Here is a 21,640-nt window from a genome sequence, read left to right as displayed (position 1 = left end):
GCAAGCAGTCTACTTCCCTCTGTGGAAGCAGTCAAGAACTCCACTGTCCTGCAAATGACCATAGCTGACAAAGACCCAGTCCCTCAGCAACAACGCTTATTAGTGTGCATTCCTTCCTTACTCCTCCTCTTCTGCCAGGATAGAACTGTTGTATAGTACACGTTCTTTGGACCTCCAAAGTTCCTCACTTGTTAGCAGTGATATTTGAGATGTTGCCCTTATGGTGTGGTGCTTGTAGATCTATGGTATCTACTCTTCCAATCCCCAGCTGTGGACCAACAGGGGTCTCTGGAGCCCAGGTCACAGCAGATACAGCTATTTCATCCTCATCTATGGATTTCAGTGGTATCTTGGGGGATACAAACTCCTGAGTTCAACAAAGAAGATCAGGTTTTCAATCTTGTCCCCAGGGATAACTTATTGATATTACCCTGTTTACTCTGTTCCTGCCCCCAGGGTCTATGCTGTTGGGACTGAGGCCAGGGAAGTCAGAAATCTTCCTCTCTAGTTATTCCTGGCTATTCAGCTTTACTCCTGACTTATGGTTGTTTTGTCACTTTTAGTATTGATTCTGTGAATTTATTTTTAATTGTTTACTGTTGGGGGGCATTAGGAGGATGAGGAAGCTTCATGCTCTGTCTGTTCTACACAAATAGATTCAACAGATTACTCTCACAGAGCTACAACAATCCCTAAATTACCCAAACAGCGCGGTATAATGAATAGAGTCAGCATTGGAGCAAAGAAGATCTTAGATATATGTCCTTTTAATACATACTGTAGGCACATCACTTAACCTCTAAGTCCTCTAGACAAAATACTAAAACTACAAGTCTTTGAGATTATACACACTTGCATTGGTAAAGAGAGTTTCCTCATAAGGGTATGTTGTATATCTCATTTTCCAGTATCTATTTTTCTTCCTACTCTTCAATTCTGGGCCCAGTTCACTGACACTATAACATCAAAGAACTTTTAACTGAAAGTGAATAGTATAGTAGACTTTACTCTCAAATGAGAAAGAGGATATAGCCAACATGGTATAATGGTTATAATGGTTATGTGACTGATCTCCAAGTCAGAAGAACCTGGATTCAAGTCCAGTCTCTAATATATACTCACTGTATGATCATGAGTAAGTTTTTCAGTCTCTAAGCAACCCAAGTAATGCTATAAGACTGTCACTTGAAGAATCGTTACTCAAGTGCATGGCAGAAGGATCCTCATCAGAAGTTCCCTATATTAATGAAATAACAATGTAGAATCATACACAGTTACAATTCTGCCTTTAAAATCTGAGATATGTCACATAATTTTTGTGTATGCCTTAGTTTTCTCCCTGGAATAATGACTAAATAACCTCTAAATTCTCTCTCAATTCTATATGCTTTATTTCATAGATAATAGCCAAAGGATCCAATGGGAAAAATGAACAAAGCTATTGTTTGTATTTGGCAGGTGTGGATATGATGGAAGGACAAAGGATGCTCTGTTTAAGAAATTTCCAGAGGGTCATCACTGTAATTCTTCAGTATACAATATAATTATTTGTACTCCTCAGCCGTGATAATTCAGACAAAGTATTTCCTCTGAAGGTAATACCATAGGCATCCTGATACATAGTAGGACCAGGATGAGTGAGATGTCCAGTGTTTTATATGTAGGTACAGCCAGTATCACGTGGTAAGGATGATTCTGAAGAGTTGAAGAGGACTCCTGTAGCCACTATGTTGGTAAGAGATTGCTAAATGAATGGATGAATTGGAAGGCATATAGACAGAGCATTAAATAGATATAATATACCAAGAATTGTGCTATGTACTGGGAAAAAAATTAAAAGAAAGAAAGACACTCTCTGCCCTCAGAGAACCTAAGATTTCATTGGTAATATAGCCAAAAAGGTAACCTAAAAGCAGCGAGTATGCAGTGAGGGTACCCAGACTGGGGAAAGGCTATTGGCAGGGAGCAGGGAGGAAGCCAGATGAGGCAAGTTGTAAGGTCAGTGAAGCATGTGGTCCAACAGGCAATGGTCAACCATGAGAGATTATTTTGAAGAAAAAATGGATGTTTTTAATTTCTTTCCTTTATATTTCTATTGTAACATAATGCCTTGTGTATAAGCAGGCATTTAATCAATGGGTGTTGAACTGAATTTAATTGAATCTTAGGAACATACCAGCATATTCATGTAGGAGTCAGTAAGGCATAATGGAAAGAACTCAGAAATTTGATACAGATGACCCAGCTCTGCAAATTCCTACCTGTGTGTAACCCTAAGTAAGTCATTTCCTTTCTCAGGTTGGCTAAGTTTTCTTTCTGAAATGAAGGGGTTGGTCTAGATGGTCGCTACATTTCCTTCCAACTTGAAATCTATGAAATGTAAAGTACTTTTACAGACTGTGTCATTTGATCCCCTGCCCAAACCCGCCATCTGCTCCACAGATGGTCTGCTCTTGTTTGAAGGATGTAGGATGGCTCCATGGTGCAAATCCTCTCACCCCAGGGCCTGCAACTCACAGCCAAGTTCTGGAGAGGCCTGAAGAAGCAGGGTTAGGGTGCAATTCCTGCTGATGACTGCACACCATCTGTGAGCTGATGGGGAGGCTGAAAGAAGGAGCGGCCAAGTCATCCAACTGTTCCTATGCATCTCAAGTCAAAATAAGACTCCCAGTAGCCCATTAGAAAAATTTTCCAAATAGAATTTTCCAAGAACAAGGAAGTGCTCTCAGTCTTAAGGAACTCTCTGTTCATTTGTTTCCAATATCAGTTGTGTTTGCCACCTCAATGGACACACTAAACCCTTGTCTACCTTTGCTGTCTGGAAAGAGAATCCTCGAGTGGAAACTCAGAAGGTATAGAGGGCTTTCTATTGGCAAAGGAGCTTTGGAAATAACAGGAATAGTCCATCAAAAGCTAGGACTCTCCTTTTAGAGCCAAGAAACTAAGTTGCATTGTACCCTACAAACTTAGATCTTCCATCTGATGGCATTACTATGTCTATAGTGGTACATATGGTCACACTGGGCTTAAAATATCCAGTGCTGTCTTTGAGGGTGTAGCCAGTGTTGCCCAAACTGTAGCCTTTGCAGGGATTATTTTAGACCCTTCAGAAAGTAGCTACTCCATGTTCAGGGCTATTTATGATGATATAGTCCTGGAGTTAGGAAGACCTAACATCAAATCTAACATTAATCACTTACTGGGTAAGTCTTTCAACCTCTATTTTCTTAAATTTCTTCATCTGAAAAATGAGAAAACTAGTAAGTTCTTACCTCCCACAACTGTTGTAAGGATTAAATGAGATAATGATTATAAAACTCTCAGGTGATGAACTCTGTCTTTCATAGACAACATTAGGAGGTGAGGAAAAAGAAAGAACCAAGGGTCCAAGGAGTGGAGAGATTTTGCTGGCAGACAATTAGAAGATAACCCGGGGTGGTCTTCAGGACATGGGGCTATAAAACTAAAAGACCTGGATTTGAATTTCACTGCAGACACTTCTTGTGTGCCTGAGTAAATTTCACTTTATCTCTCTGTCTCACTTTCTTCCTCTCGAAAATGGGTAACTGTGTGTGTGGGTGTGGGTATAGTGCGCTTATTGATTTCTAATGTCTTTTTCGGCATTAAATTTTAATCCAGTGAACCTCAGCATTGGGCAGGCAAGGGAACAAAGAGAAGATGCTGGCCTTGAAAAGTGGCAGGATTATTAACTAATCAGAGGCTTTTTAAAGACACATTTTGGCAAAGGAAGGATATTGATTTTACCACAGTGGTTGACATTATTTTCACTGTGAAGCAGTATGGGAATGTAAGAGAGGATGGGAGGAAATTACCACTGCACACAAACTGACAGTCATGGGTATCCTTGAAGACTCCTGGGTCAGTACTTTAGGCTCTGGAAGCACATCTTTTGGTGGCAAGTTGGTGTAGATGAACAAATGTAAAGACAGAAAGATCGGAGAGATGGGATTAAATACTGTTTCTGACATTTACTGGCTTTATGACCACTGATAAATCACTTTAACTCTCCCATTGAGTTTTAAAACCTCAGTTTACCCTTATGTAAAACAGAGATAACAGAATTGGTGGTGTTTCCTGATGAGATCACAGATGTGAAAAACTTGGCAGCTATTCATGTGCTAAAATAAATTATGTCTGTGATTGTCCTGTGTTTGCTGTTTTCTATGGGAGGAGCCAGAGAGTCACTGATTATCTTTTCTTTCTGGAGTGATGGATATTCACAAAGTAGAGATAAGGCAAGTCCATGCCAGGAAAACCCTCTGATTCAGCCACTTGCTAGAATATCTAAGACTACTGACTGAACTGTCCTCTTTTCCCCCTTCCCAGAGTGTATTCTGGTCTCTAACCAGTCTTCCCTTTTCTCTTTTTTTAAATTCCAGTAGTGTTTCTCCAATGCTCCCTGGCATGGAATACTTGAAATTGCCCAGACTTCAACGGTGGGGTGGGGCTTGTAGATAAGCCTGATTTTTGACACAAATTGAAGGACAAATTATATTTTTCTTAGTACATTTGAAATTTCCAGCTGGGAAATTTTTCTAACACATAGACTAAATGCCAAATCTCACCAGATTTCACTAAGTCCCTATTCTCTCTGTCTGTCTGTCTCTCTACAGAATGCCAATGAGGAGGAACTATACCAAGAGTGGTTGGCTTGGACTTGGGAAGATTTGAGCTCAAAATCCATCATGTATACTCAATAAATGTCTGACCCAGGACATGTGTTGTGTGGAGATGCAAAGCATGGCCTCTCAAGTGAACCCCCAAGTATGGAGAGGTAAGCAGGATGTCTGCTCACTTCCACCTCCACCAAATAACTGACTCAAACCCTTCTCAACTGCCCCTCACCCAAAGTTCTCCAGGGGGGTCCCCTGGAATTCTGGGTGAGGCTATCCCTGTACCTTTACAGGGATTCCATGCTTTGCATCTCCACACAACACATGTTACTTATATATTCTGAGTCTCAGAGTAAATCCATTGTAAAATATATAGCATAAATAGTAAAATCATACCTAATAGTTTCTATGAGGTTCAATTGAGATAACAAAAGTCAAATACTTTGCCAACCTGAAAGTCTCATGTAAATGTATATTGTCATTATTCTAGTTTCCAGAATCACCTTATTCAGACACCAGTGCCACGTCGCTTGACCAAAGGGTGAGGCAAGACGAGGAGGGAAGCAAGGTAGGTTAATTTACCAAACATCATATCCAAGAGAAGCTGCTGGGCAAAAACTCAATTTTCTTCTGACATAGTCCAACACTCCCCTATCCTTTAATAGCTAAGACCCATCTGAAGATGAAGAAAACTTTTCAGTTGTTTCTGTGGTGTCCGACTCTCTGTGACCCCTTTGGAGTTTTCTTGGCAAAGATACTAGAGTATTCCTTCTCCATCTCATTTTACAGATGAAGAACTAAGGCAAACAGGGAGGTGACTCCTTCAGGGTCACCCAGGTAGTAAGTGTCTAAGGCCAGATTTGATCTCAGGAAGAAGAGTCTTTCTGATTCCAGGTCAGCTCTCTATCCACTAACTACTCATAATTTTGTGTCTGCTACCAAGGGATAATAAAGAGAGAACTGGCCTCACAGATAAAGTAGGCAAGTCCCCAATGCACTAGCATCCCCTTCTCACATTCAGGGACAAGTAGGAGTTGTCTATAATTCTGTAATGACATTTAAAACATCGTTAGCTTCAGTTTAGCTGATGGTTCACACAATTCAGCCATGTATTATTGTGTTTTTAATGATCAACAATCATCAACCTTATTCTTTTAGCAGGGAGAAGCTAGGACATCTATAGCAGGAAATGATCACTTTTCAAGTAGTTGGACTTCCATTTAGAATATTTTAGGAGCTTATTTTTAAAGACAATCTGCTTTTTTAGTATAAATTAGTGCACAATAGGTATGCTAAGTGGGGCTTCCTGTTCCCCCTATGGGAAGGGGGAACATTCTTTTATTTAAAGCTTTTGCACTTTTAAACATGTAAACCCCTATGGGATAGAGGCATTAAAATATAAGAAGCCTACTCTTTCAAACAAAGTCAGGAAATGTGATAAATGGTTTCAATGAAGGAATTCAATTTATGATGATTGGCTCCAAATACCACCTATGCAAATCACCACTCTTTAGGGTTGCTACATATTGAAAGAATTATTTTCAGAGTATTTGAAATGCATTTTGGGGGTTAATTCTAAAGTGGATGATAAGGTATTCCTGCTTTTGAGCAGAGAAGTCACATATTTAGATCTGCGCCCTGTGATTCTTTTGGCAGCTGCATAGACAGTCTGCAGAGCAAGAATCTAGAAAAAGGGGTGCCAATTCGAAGGCTATTATATTTATCCAGGTGAGATGTGATGAGGGCCTGAACTATATCAGCACTTCTGTGAATGGAAAGAAGAAGGCAGATGTAAGACATGTAAATAAAGAATCAATGGAACTTAGTAACAGAAGGGCTTTGCAGGATTCTGGAGGTAAAAAAAGGAAAGAGAAGAATTCAGGATGACTTCCAAATTTTAAATGTAGATGCCTGGGAAGATGATGAGTGAAAGAAATAGATGACTTTAAAACAAAGGAGATTAAGGGCAGCTAGGTGGCTGAATGGATTGAGAGACAGGCCCAGAGATGGGAGGACCTGGGTTCAAATCTGGCCTCAGACACTTCCTAGCTGTGTGACCTTGGGCAAGTCACTTAATCCCTATTGCCTAGCCCTTACCACTCTTATGCCTTAGAAGTAATATACAGTATTGATTCTAAGATGAAATATAAGGACTTAAAAAACAAACAAAGGAGATGAAGTATTTTTGGCCATACTGTATTCATACATCCATTACAATATGGGATTAGAATTTATATGAAAGATTAGAACTAAATATTAATATGGGTGTCATATGGGTAGAGGTAATAATTGAACCAATGGAAACACTTGAAGTCATAAAAGAGGAGATGAAAGAGAGAGAGAGAGAGAGAGAGAGAGAGAGAGAGAGAGAGAGAATGAGGACGCAGTATAGATTCTTATAGAACACCTACCTTTAGGAGAATTGGAAGTATATGATTATTTATCATGAGATATTGAGAAGCACTGAGCAGATACATAATTAGAAGACCAAGTGTCATCAGTGTCATGGAAGTCAAGAGTAGAGAAAGGAGGAGTTGGGGATGGGCAAAATGGCAACATTTAAGGAAAAAAAAATTAAAAACTTAATAAAATACACATGACTTATTTACAATCCTTTCTTTAGTAACCTCTTTTTATCATCAGTGATGGTGGCATCAGAAGATTTGAACACTAAAAATGTCCTTCAATATACTAAGGAGAAAAATAGAAATGCCATTTAGGATGATGGTAATAGAAGGTTAAGTAAATAAAAATTTATAGAAAGAAACTGCAGGGAAAGAACACAATTCTGAATATACTGAAGGACTTCATTTCAAACTGTCTCAAAGAGGGGACCATATAAAATAATAGGAAATCATCAGGAAAAGGATCATTACTGCCCAACGACAACAGTAACAACAAAATGAGACAGAAGATATCAGCAATTACCAACCTACTGCCTCATCCATACATTTATTATTAAAATCAGCTAATTTCATATTGAGACAATATTTTATGAAAATATGAGAAGGTAAGGATGAGTTTTCTCTAGTGATTCTATATAGAATACCATATCTCCAAAGTCATGTAATTGACTGAAATATGTACAGAATACAACATTCTGCTCAATTTATTATTTGTCTATTACAAATATTCATGCCTCTTGGAAAAAATGCAGACCTAAATACTTTTCCTCCAACAAAGTGGCAGCAATGCACATCTTAAAACCATATAAAGTGCTGTGATAAGTGAAACCACAGAGGTGATTTTATTCAGAAATTCTCTAATTATCAAAGTTAAGCAACATATACAATATGGATTTGTAAGTCACCCAAGATGATGGTGTATATTTGGGGTAGAGTTCAAATATGGGAATTCCCTACTGATAGTGTAGTCCTAATTTGTGACACTCCTATTGCTCATTTGTTATGTGCATCAAAACCAAGTAATATTTCAAGGTCTTTCAATGAGTTCCATAACCATTCAAAAAGATCAATATACTAACCTATACAGAATAAAATAAGTCTATTAAGACTATTTCCAAGTTGTGTGACATCTTGTTAACAATAATAATTCAAGTGATTTTCAATGCCACAAAATTCCAGCAAATTGAGGTTATGGACAGTTTTTGAAGAGTTTGACTAATAATTTTCACAGTAAGGCTTAAAAATAAGACAACCAAATGAACAGATGAATTAAAAAATAAGTACTGAAGTAAAACAATGGATTTACTTAACAATGTCAATGAATTGCTATATTGATGAACACATCTAATGATTTCTCTTAATCAGGGTTCAAACACTCTCCTTTTAGCAAACGTTGTGACTTATTTATAGGTAATCAATAAAAACTTGTGGTTGGTAGTCTTTTTAAAAAATGGTAATAAAATGCTATATTAAAAATTAAGGTGTAGATCTGGAAAATCAAACTAGAATAGCTGTTCAAAGCCCATCCATTTTTAGTAAATAGTCAAGGGAATAAAGTTTTACCCTGACTCCAACTCTAAATGAAAGAGGGAAATGGAGTTTAGTTAGAGGAAACTCCCTTTGACATTTTCCTGAAGAATGCCAAGATGATGTTTTATACTTTCTTACTCTGTACATGAAAAATGGAAAATGTCTTTGTGATCTAAAATTGGAGACAGAGCAAAATGAAGCCCTACCCCTCACCCCACCCCCTTTTTAACCTCACCCCTCACCACTTTTTCCTTTACTGGGGCATTTGGAACACATCTTGAGAAGGAGAACAAAGGAGAACTGTATTTATAGCACTGGGATCTTTATTTTTCCATCTTCCAGGGAGCGAGTCACCATTCTTCTACTTTTCCTTGTAATTGACAGTCCTTTAAAGATGAAATCCAAACAGGCTGGCAGTCTTCTGTGTAGGACTCTTTGAAGCCCTTATTTATCTATATATTCCCTCCTGGAAATTATCAAGATATAAAGCATTAGAGCCTCCTTTTTCCTCTGTATATCAGATTAACATTTTTTCTCCTCCAATCACTGGCAAAAATCACAGAGGCAAGCTTTCTGCACAGCCTATCCCCCTTCTAATCATCCCTTCTAATTTAATACTATTCATCTATATGAATAAAAAAGAGAACTCTGCAGTTGGGGATTGGAATGAAAACCTCTACAGAGGCAGACAAGGACACCTCAAGGAAGAAGCTATGCCTTTAACAGAGTGTCCTGATAGAGTAGCTCCAGATGTCACAATGCAACTCCTTCAAAGCATGGTGCTTTCATTCTTCTATAAGTGCATTGCTGAGCAGAATTCCCTGAGAGACTGTAAAAGAGCAGAGCTCTTGGCATTATCATTCCTGTGTAGAAGAAGAAAGAAAAAGGGAGGGAGAGGGGAAAGAAGGAAAAGAAGGAAGGAAGAAAGAAAGAAAGAAAAGAAAGAAAGAAAGAAAGAAAGAAAGAAAGAAAGAAAGAAAGAAAGAAAGAAAGAAAGAAAGAAAGAAAGAAAGAAAGAAAAAGAAAAGGAAGGAAGGAAGGAAGAAAGAAAGAAAGAAAGAAAGAAAAAGAAAGAAAGAAAGAAAGAAAGAGAGAGAGAAAGAAAGAGAGAAAGAAGGAAGGAAGGAAGGAAAGACAAGAAGAAAGAAGGAAAGAAAGGGAGGGAAGAAATAATGAAAAAGGAAGAAGGGGAGGAAGAAGAAGGAAGGAAGGAGAAAAAAGGAAAAAGAAAGGAAAAAAAAGAAAGAAAAAACTATAAAGAGAAAGAAAGAACCCTTTTAGATTAAAGATCTCCCCTGCTTCCCCTTTTACAAACTAGCTAGAATAGAACGTTTTTCTACTAGATTTCAGGATTCCTCTTCCTGTCCATTCGAGTTTCATCAGGGTAAAACCTGTCCCAGAAATGCTCAATGGCTTCTATGCAAGATGAAAAGACTTTGAGTAATTTTCTTGAGTCTAGTTCATCAGATTATAGCCTTGATGGGAACTCTTGATGGTATGGGTAGGAGCTAGTAAAAAACAAACTGAAATTTCATGAATGCAGAGTCCCTTAATTCCACTGTGTTGAGACTGAGATGTGATGATGCATACACATGCATATATATGTATATGAATATTTTATATAATATTTACATATATAATGTGTATTTGTATGTATATGTGTATATCACATGTATATATACACATACACAGAGCCAGACAGATCATCCCTTTCATTTTACAGGGAAAGGAGGGAGGGAGAGAGGGAGGAAATAAGGGAGGGAGAAAGAGAGGAAGGGAGGGAGCAAGGAAGAAGAGAGAGAGGGAGGGAGGGAGGAAGAAGAGAGAGAGAGAGAGAGGGAGGAAGGAAGGGAGGGAGGGAGGAACATGTGCCTACTATGTAAAAGACCCAGTTCTACATGCTGCTGCTTTAGGAAACTGAGGAGTAGCGATTTGCCAAGGTAATGGCATCATAGATGTGAAGTTGGAAGGTTCTGTCCTGGCTCTAAATCTATGATCCCATTAGCATATTTTAAAAACCAATGACCTAGAAATGACATTTAGATAATGGTGTCCATCCCTCTTTTCAGGTAGAGGAATTTTCTGACCCAGTGAGCACAGGAGCTCATCTTCTAAACATCACTTTGCATTCTATGGTCCAGCCAAATGCCCTTATTTTCTTCACATGTGACATTCTATGTCCTTTCTCTACACCTTTACCCAGGCTATCCACTCTGCCTGGGTTTGCCCTCCTTTCCTCTACTTTTCAGAATCTCTAGTTAACTGAAAGTTTATCTAGAGCTCAATGAACTCTTCCTGATCTTCCAAACTACCAATATTGCTCCTATTCTCTGTTTACTTTTTGTGTGTTAATCCATTAAGGTTTAATGGATTACATTCTAAATAGAATGTAAGCTCCTTGAGGGCGGGAATTGTTTAGTTTTGTCTCTTTTTTTTCCAATGCCTTGTACAGGACTTGACAGTAATTTATAGATACTTGATGTTTATTATTTTATCTGTCAGCTTCCAAATGACTTGCTAAGATTAAGGCCTTGAATTTTCCTAACTTTTACCATTCTAACACTTCAAAAGTTCTTTTTTGACAACCAGTGGAAATGTCTTCTTTTTAAATTGATGGCCATTCAAACATACAATCATAGAACTTGAAACCTAGAAGAAAGGAAATAAGAGCATTTATAAAGAGCTTACTCTCTGCCAGGTACTATGGAAAGCATTGTACAAATATTATCTCATTGTATCCTCCCAACAATCCTGGGGAACAGTGCTATTATTATGTCTATTTTGCAGTTAAAGTAACTGAGGCAGACAAAGGTTAAGTGACCTGCCCAAAGTCACACAGCTAGTAAGTTTTGAACTCAAATTTTCCCAACTCCAGGTCCAGTGCTCTCACCACTGAGGCATCATCAAGGCATTCATTTTTCCAAAAAGGAAATTTAAGACCAAGAGTGAATTTCTTTGTTAGAGTCAGACTAGCAAATGAATGGGATAGGTGGAATGAGAACTCAGATCCCATGGATCTCAGACCCTTTCTACCATCTATACTGCTACAAAAATTAAAACTGTGTTGACTTAAAATTCATAATGGGAGGAAACACATTCAAAGGACATTTGAAAGCATTTCTAGCCATTGACTAATCTCACATATCAAAATGGAGAACATTGATTAATATTTTCCCACGAGTCAGAAAACCCCCAAATTATTACAGTATTTTAATTTCCCAGAATTGTGCTTTGTTTTTGATATGTTAAGTCCCAAGTGCTAGTGATTGTTTATAAAAAACAAGAACTCTAAGATAGATCTGAGAATTCTTAGTAGGAACCTCAGGAATATGGGACTGATGTCCATAGTTACAGCTGTGAGATGGTGGGGGAGTGAATAGGGAACTGGACCTGGAATCAAGAAGACTTGAATTCAAATCTGGCCTCAAGTACTTATTAGCTATATGATCTTAGACAAGTCACTTAACTCCTACTTACCTCAGTTTCCTCATTTGTTTAACGGGGATAATGATAGCACTTTTCTCTCAAGAGTTGTTGTGAGGATCAAAAGAGATAAAGTTTATAATATTAAACATGGGACATGGAACACAGCAAGCATTATATCACTTTAGCTTTGATGAAAATGGTTGATAATGATGATGAACAGAGGGGGAAACTGAAGCCCAAAGAGCTTAAATATGTAATCTGAGGATTTACAAACAATAAATTGCTGAGCCAGTATTACTGAATGCATCCTATGAAGTTGAATAAATATTAACCTCCTCTCTCCTACCCCTTCATTACTCCAGAAAGGTTTTTATGAATCCATAATGTTAGTAAAGAACTTTTCAATAGTGTGGGGCTTTGCAATGCTTAATATATTCTTTATCTTATCTGCTTCTGGCTAGTGTTGTCAAGAAGTAAATAAGATAATCTGAGTGTGTCAAAGAAGGCAATTTGGGTGTGAGGAAGGATAAAGGGGATATTAGGTGATTATAAGGTGATTGGAGGAGGAATGAAGGTAAGGGAAGGTATGTAGGAGGTAAAGGAAATGGGGTATATAGAGGGCAGCTCAAACAGGTTTATTCTCAGAGGCTTGAGACAGAGGATCCAGGGAGGAAATTAAGGCCAGTAAGAAATGTTTAGGTTTGGCTGGAGGGTTTCTCTTGTTAGTTTCCAAGTCTCTTGAGGGAGGAGTCCAGAGGGCCCCTCCCTGCCAGTCAAACTGATGGCTGGAGGAAGTCTGGGGGAGGTACTTCCTGCCAAGATGGATGCCCCCAGTTCCCTCAAGGAAATAGAAGAAAAATGATTCCTTCCCCTTGAGCCCTTGTCTTAATTTTCGACACAATGATTCACCAGAGGTTTTGAGTAGGTAACAAGGGGATTTATTAATACCAGGGTCAGTCAGAAGGGGGGAAGGGTTCAGGGTTTTCTAACTGCTGCTAGGGAGAGGGGTGATGGTGGGGGATGGGTCATGGAGAGATTTAGACAGAGAGAGTCCGGCTCTCCCAGCCAGGAAGATTCGACTGCCTTTTAAGTCTCTATCAAATCATCAAACTAGGGGTAACTTATTTGAGGATACTATACTTGCCTATAGAAACTAAACCCACAATGTCTAGTCACTAAGCCCTCCCTTCCACCAGGACCCAAAGGAAATTCAGGGAAGGGGAGGGATGAAGATGGGAGACCAGGGAGAGGTCCAGAGAAATGAGATAGGTCCAAATTTCCCAAGACAAAATAAGCACAGGCCAAGGCCAAGGCTATTAGGCCAAAGCCAACAGGTTAAGCCAAAGCAAAAGGCCTCCAGCCACAGCGAAAGCCAGAAGGCAAAAGCCTCGTCAGTTGGAACTTCACCTCTATTTATAGCTTTAAGTTCTAACTGACTTTCTGAAGATTCTAAGATGTTTAACTGACTTTTTGTGACCGTTAGAAATTACAGAGGCAAAAAGTTTCTGTTATCCACCTTGCATTACAATCAAGAACCAATGAGATGTCAAGGTTTAATGATTCATTCCATGTACAAATCATGTCTCTCCCCTTTGCTGTTTGTTCTTTTCTAGCCCTTAGAACTCCAACCAACTTCCAAGAGATACATACTTGTTTTAAAGTGATGATAGCTATGAAGGGATATAGAGATGGATGGCATAAATCTTTACGAATTGAAAAGCAATTGCATTTCCTTTTGATAACTGACAGTAAATATGAGGATACTAAAGTGGATGAATACTACTGGAGATAAAACACATCTCTTGCAGCTAGACAGTAATTCTCAAATGTTGTTGTTCAATGGCTAAAAGAGACAACACTGGAATGGCACCAGTGCAATGGCTGAGTTTTTTTTTTTTTTTTTCTTTTCTCTATTTCTAACAGGCATGAGAACAGAATTAGGAGGAGGAATGGGTTAATTGTAGTACCCATTATTTAGTATCATGTAACCAAAACAGCTGGCCAATAGACACACTATCGTTCCAAAGCTATGCCTCCCTGAAGACAAAACAACTGGCTCATTGACTCAATTTTTCACTTGTCAATTGGCTTTTTGGGCACCGAAGAGACACAGCTTTATTATCCCATGATTTAGTCTCAATGGTTAATTAGTTGATCTTGACCAAGTAAAGTAATACCCTCTGGGCCCCCCTTTCCCCATCTGCTAAATGGGATGATCTTTTCTGCCTGGTTTCCACCTCACAAAGAAATGATCCCTCTGGCAAGCTCTTCCAGTGGGAATTCTATGAGGAGAACTGAGCCAACGAGAGAAACTAATCCTCTGAGCTCATCCATGGAAACACACTGAAAACTAATAATTTTAAATCATTTTTTCTCTTTCTAGTTTATTCTTGAAGGACATATGTCAGATAAGGAATTCGTTGATGCCTGCGTGTCCTTCCAGGTATCCACAATTTGGTTTCATCGAGTTCTCCTTCTCTGTCTCTTTAAATATTGTTTGTATTTGAAGAAGGTCTGGGACATCTGAATTAATCAGGAATGCTGAGTCTGCATGTGAGGCTTGTGCTGATGCATAGACATTTCAAGATTTTTTGATGTCTTTTGGGACTGGATCTTTTTTAAACTCAAAAAAGAAAAATAGAAAGAAAAAAATCAATGATTGATTTATAAGGTTTACAGGGGTCATTAAACTTTTTCACTTAAAAAAAAACAGGAACAAATGAGAAAGCTTATTATCCCCAAAACTCATGCTCTCCATTTTTCCAAGTGTAGCTATTCAGATGTCTTCAAAGTGGAATTTATTGAGCTTGAATTCTAAGGATAAATACACATGGCCTAAAGACAAGATATAACTACACTTGAGAAACAAGATTCATCACTCATATGTTTTTTTTAAAATACTTACTTTTCCATCTTAGAATCAATACTATGTATTGGTTCCAAGGAATAAGAGTGGCAAGGGCAAGGCAATGAGGTTAAGGGACTTGTCCTGGTTCACACAGAAAGTCGTCTGAGGCTAAATTTGATTTCAGGACCTCCTGTCTCTGGGCCTGGCTAACAATCCATTTGAGCCACCTTCCTGCCCACTTTGCCTCATATTTTATGCCCACCAGGTTTCTTAGCCAACTGACCTGATTCCCTGCCTTTAAATAAATAAATTAAATTATTTAAATAAATATTTAAATTAAATTATTTAAATAAATTATTTAAATAAAGCTGAGAGGTGCTTAAATTAGTTACTTGGATGCAGTATTGCAAAGTGGATGCCACATTGGACATTGAATCAGGAAGACATGAGTTTTATTCCTGCCTCAAACACACTGTAGAAATAGGAGTTTCTTTAGTTATAAAATAGGCATTATAATAACATTTACTTTAGAGGGTTGTCCTAAGGCTCAAATGAGTGAATTCATACAATGCACTCTGGAAGTCTTAAAGTTCTAAATAAATGACTTGTTATTAATCTTGAATTTTGAAGGGATCTCAGATGACATTTAGTTCTAACTGTACCTTAACAAGAATCTTCTCTATGTCAAACCTAGCAAGTGATAATCTGACCTTTTCTTGAAGACCTCAAGCGAAGAGAAAAGCTATTACCTCATAGTGGACATGGCCCATTTCACCTTTAGACAGATCATTGTTTTTTGGTGAGAACTTTTTTTCCTACCTAGCACAAAGCCTTAATTTGTCTTTTTGCAGATTTTACCAATAGCTCTAAATTCTGTCCTCTGGACAGAAGTTGATAATGTCTCATTTCTTTTCCATTGTGACAATCATTCAGATACTTGAAGGCAACTATAAGCATAAGTATAATCATCCTGAATATTTTCTCAACATTCCTATCCTTGGGAGCAGAAAGCTTCAATGATTTCCCATTGCCTAGAGCAGAGAACTCCAAACTGGGATTACCATCCCCTGGAAGGCCATGATATGGCTTACATGCATGATTAACCAATCTTCTTCACCTATAAAATAGGGGAAGAGAATTTTAGATATCTTCTCAGTTCCATTTCAATGAAAAAACAATGATCCAGAGATCACCCCCTCAGGGTGATCATGAGAAAGCTAGGTCAAATTCAACCCACCAAGTGATATCCAATTGCCAAATTTATCTCCATTATGTCCAGACTTCTACTTTTGCCTATCCTGTGTGTACAAGCATTCTCTTGGTAGTGTTGTAAACACTGATGTGTCCTTCTGGGCTCAGGCTAAGATCTCCTGTGGGTAGAGTCATGGACCTGGAGTCAGAATGACCTGAGTTCAAAATTGGTCATGAACCCTTAGTAGTTGTGTGACCCTGTATGAGTTACTTAATCTATATCTGCCCTAGTTTCTTTAACTGTAAAAAGGGGGATATTAGCAGTACCTAACATGCAGAGTTGTGAGGATCAAATAAGAAAATCTTTATAAAAAGTGCTTAACACAACACTGGGTCCATGTTGTTGGTGGTTGTTCACTTGTTTTGGTCAAGTCTTACTCATTGTGAGCCTGTAGACCTTCCTCCATGTTTTTTTTTTTTTTTTTTTTTTTTTTTTTTTTTTTTTTTTTTTTTGGCACATATACTGGAGTTGTTTGCTATTTTCTTCTCTTTCTTTCCTCTTCTATTTTCTTCAGTGGCAAACCAAGGTTAAAATGACTGGTCCACACAGCCAAGAAGTTTCTGAGGGTAGATTTGAACTCAAGTCTTCCTGACTCCAAGCACAGTGCTCTATCAAGTCCATCTCACCCATAGTAGGCATTTAATACATTATTATTCCATCTTTCCTCTTTCTTCTTCCTCCTTTGATGATTTATCCAATAATTTCGCTCTCCCTGTAACCATCTGCACTTATGCCTCTGGGTGCCCTCAGTCACATTCTGACTCGGGCTCATCCTCAGTTTTTGATCTGTACATTTCTTCCCCATCTTCCTCTTGGCAGAAAGCTCTTTGAGGACAGATATTCTTTCTTATTCTTTTGTCTTCCCCACAGTGATTGACCACACAGTGTGTGGATAACTGCGACTGTTTAAAAAGAGAATATGGTCTTCTGTCAACACTGTTTTTGGAAACTTGGCTCCCAGAGGCAAGAAAATCAAAACAAAACAAAACAAAAGGCTTAAGGATGTTAGGAATAAGAGGTGATGGTTGTGAAGAATTTTAAAAATTAAACTCCTAATGTGATTGTGTTTTTGTTGTAATTCTCACGTGATTTTATCCATATTGGCAACTCTGAGAGGAGGAATTCCTTCCACTGATGCCAATTAAGAATTTACCTGTGATTTATCATCTTGGAAAGATTTTCAAGGCTCTGAAAAGTTAAGCAATTTGTGTACAAAGACTGTGAGGAAGTGTCCAAGGTAGGACTTGAACCCTTTGTGTAATGGATTAGATCTTCTGGCCAGGGAATCCCATTCTGTTCACTACCACATGAGGAGGTCTGGGATACATCAAGGGAGGCTGTTCATACAAGGCATGTCCTTAAATCAATAATCTAAAAGAATAATATCAATAATACATTGTAAGGAGGGAGTGATCCCTGTATCATAGTTCTTTAATTGAAATGGAACTGAAGAGATATCTAAAATTCTCTTCCCCTACTTTATAGGTGAAGAAACTGAGGCCAAGTGAATTTAAATGACAAGATCATAAGATTTAAACCTGAAAGGGATATTAGAGGGCATTTACTCCAATCCACTTAACTGAGGAGGACATTAAGAGCCTCAAATTAAGTGATGTGCTCAGTATCACATAGCTAGAAAGTGTGGGAGGATTCAAATTCACCCGTCATGTTTTCCCACAGCCCTGATCAATCAATTTAATGATATTTCCCATGCAAATAGACACACTCACAAATAGATACATATATAGTAGGATAGTGTATGCATCTGTATGTATGCATATATGTTAGACCTTTGTCAAACTGGCAAGGATGGGCACCTTACCTCCAAGCAAATGTGTCCTCCAGCCCTTTTCTGAAAGGACACAGGTAATTCCTCCGATCACCATCCACTAGCTGATGATTCGTTGACTGAAGCTCAAGACTCTTGTCAAAGGAGCCACTCATAGAGAATTGCACCTGGATGGGACTTTAAAGATCATTTAGTTCAAGACCCTTGTGGTAAGTCAAGCACTGTGCTAAGTGCTATGAATATTTCTAACTGAATACAAGTAGAAGTATGCTGATATTTGTATAACAACTGGCTTGCTCAAAAAATTATATATATATATAAAGAAAAACTTTTGAGGTTTTTTGATGTTGTTTAGTCATTTTTGATTCTTTGTGACCCCATTTTGTGTTTTCTTGAAAAAGAACCTGGAAAGGTCTGCTCTTTCCTTCTCCATCTCATTTTATAGATGAGGAAACTGAGGCAAACAGGATAAAGTGACTTGCCCAGGGTCACTCAACCAGTAAATGTCTGGGGTCTGATTTGAACTCAGGAAGATAAGTCTTCCTAAGTTCAGGTCTGAGCTGTATCTATTGCATCATCTAGCTGCCCTCACTTTCTTAAGTCTAGAAATAAACTAAAAAGTTAAATGTCTTGATTTGTAGCATTTCCTGACTTCTGAGGCATAAATGTGCACATTAGAATAATAACAACTAACTTTCATGAATCATAGCTGGTTCCAGCATATGCCTTAACATAAGAAGTCATGCTTGGAATACATTTAGGAAGAGGACCATAATGGATATTGGTCTGCAGTTAAAGGAGCTCTGAATTCAAGTCCTTTGCCTAGATATTTACTATCTTTCAAATGAATATAGGACAGGAGAGTGTCATGTCCTTAATTTCTCTGAGCCTGTTTCCTCTGTTCTAACATCTACACTATCTAATTGGTGAGATTATTATGTCTACATTCCAATCTTCCAGTTTCTGTTTTGAAGCAATGTAGAAATGTTATTGTTTTGTATTCTAGCTGGGTATGGTGGCACATACCTGTGATCCCTGCTATTGAGAAGACTGAAGCTAAGGCTGCTAGATCATTTATGTCTAGGTGGTCTGAAGTAGGAAATAAGAACCCTTCATACAACTTTTGAAATGAGTCTACCACCAATATGGTGAACCTCTTGGAAGGAGGGTGAGTCTACCTTGTTGCCATAGGAGAGACAAACTGGTCCATGCTGGAAACAGAGCAGATTGAAGTTTCCATTCAATCAATAGTGGAATAAGATCTGTGATTGACCAAATAGGGTGAAATATGGAGACCCGGTTTCAAAAAAAATCTCCCAATTGGATGTAACATTCAAATAACCTATCAACACAAAAAAAACCAAGTACATCTTTTGAATGAATGTTTGGAATATGTTTTGGTTATACTGTCATTCTGATATTCTCTTCATTTTTCATTATCATTTCTTAACTACAAGCTTTCCCCTCTCTGTCTCTCTCTGTCTGTCTTTCCCTCCCACTTTCACACACACAACTGTAGATGAAATGTGTGTGTGTGTGTGTGTGTGTGTGTGTGTGTGTGTGTGTGTGTGTGTGTAAATTTGTCTATGCCTTACTAGAAGTGTGACTATGGTTAAATTTATTGAATTCTTCTGCCTCAAACAATTTTCTAGACTCTATTATATGGGCTGCTACCTAGCAACTAGTAGAATTGTTGGTCCCTTTCAGACTATTCAAATCCATGTAATAGAAAATTAGTTTGCTTATTTCTGTATGACTTGCAGTTTGATGTTTTTTCCCCAAATCTTTAATTATCCTGATTTAAAAAGAAACAACTAAAGCTAAAAAGAAACAAAAAATTGTGAACCTCAATTGTATTTGAAAAGAAAAGGAAGTCCTTTGAGCTTAGACTTGATCTTCTTCATCTTTGAATGAATTCTATCACTGGTCTAGATCATTGATGCCTATCTTGGCTCACTCTACTTCGAGACCGAGCCAAAATTATTCTGATTTTTGTTCCTTGGTGTTTACTGGTAAAACAAGACAAAATGAAAGACAAACATGTGTTTTCCAACTGGCCCCATGATTCCGAGCATTGAACTTCCCATTTCCTTCCCAACAGCTTGACATTCTCATCTGCTCGACTTTAGAACAAAGCCAAGAAATGAGTGCTAAAAGTGGTCAATTGGTCTCCTGCTGTTCTACCTCCTACAAGGAGAACACAGTGAGCCAGTAGGGGTAGTGTACACAACATTAAGCTTAAATAGAAAACCAATCTATATTCACCCCCATTGAGGACTGAAAGCAGGAGAGCCAATTTATTGCAAGTGGGGAAGGAAAAGTGTAGGCCCCCTGCTCCAGGCTCTTCAGGTCCTTGTCATTTAGCTCATCATGGGGGCTTCTCCCTCAATCTGACCTCCAGTTGGGCTGGAACAAGATGCTAAGTGCAGATCAGGGCTTCCATGCCCTGGCTAATTGCTCCACTGGATGTCACATTTAAACCACATTCTGTTTTAATACTCGGCATCTCAAATAGGTCTGAATGCTGTCTCCATCAGCAACTCTTTGCTTAATCTAATTCCATTCAAGAGCATTTATTAGAGGAAGTACCATGTGGTGGATAAAGACTCACCTCAAAGTCAGAAAGATCTAGTTTTAAGTTCTGTCTTGAATATGGACTGTGTAAAGATAGGCAAGACATGTTAGTTCAGTGCTCACCTTTTTGACACCATGGCTTCATTTGGCAATCAGGTGATGTCCATGCACTTTTTTTCAAAACAATCTCTTTAACTAAATAAAATAAAATACAGAGAATTACAAAGCAAATGATATTAAAATGAAGTTACCATTTTTTGAAAATCACAGATCCCTCTCAAATCTATCCATAGAACCCAGGTTAAGAACCCTTTTTTCTAAGTTTATAAATTGCACAGAAGATACTGAGTCTCCTCACCTGATAGTTCCCAGTACTAATGAAACCCCAGGTCCAGCCCCTAGTCTTTCTATTGTATTTGATAGGTGCCTGGAAAAAAAAAAGAAAAAAATGCCCTCAAGAAGCTTAGACTCTACTGAGGAAAATATCATGTATAAAGATAAATAAATTAAAATATATGACAAAAAGATGAAGAAATAACAGATACATTGGCTGTTCCTCCTGAATTAGTCTTTGCCCTCCTCTCGATGAGCTGATGTTCTACTGAAAAAAAATGATATGATATGTTAATAAATAATGTGAAATAATTTGATATGATAATAAATGATATATGAAATGGTAATAACTAATATGAAATGATAAATATAAAATAAATATCAGATAAAGTAAAAATATTATAGAAGCATGGGACTGGGTCAGGAGAAATAACAATTATGGGATTCAGGAAAGGTCTCTTGAATGAGGTGGTTCTTGAACTAATACTTGGAGAATACTAGGGGTTTGAAGAGAGGGAAAATGAATTCCTGGCATGGAGGATGATGTTCTGTGCAAAAAGCAGGAGATGGAATGCCAAGTATGTTGAAGAGAAAAATAGATAACACTGAAACATAGAGTGTCCTATGGAAAGACTATGAAATAAATCTGGTAAGATGAATTGGAACCCAATTTTGAAGGGCTTTAAAATCTAGGTATTATAGTTTGTGTTTTATTCTAGAGACAATAATGTCCAAAAAAGGGACACAGTAGATAAAAATGGTAGATTTGGATTCCGTAGCTATGACAAATATTATATTACATTATATTATATTATATTATATTATATTATATTATATTATATTATATTA

Source organism: Gracilinanus agilis, chromosome 3 (genome assembly GCF_016433145.1).
Source record: "Gracilinanus agilis isolate LMUSP501 chromosome 3, AgileGrace, whole genome shotgun sequence".
In the NCBI taxonomy this organism is placed as follows: Eukaryota; Metazoa; Chordata; class Mammalia; order Didelphimorphia; family Didelphidae; genus Gracilinanus; species Gracilinanus agilis.
Note: the sequence above shows the minus strand (reverse complement) of the source record.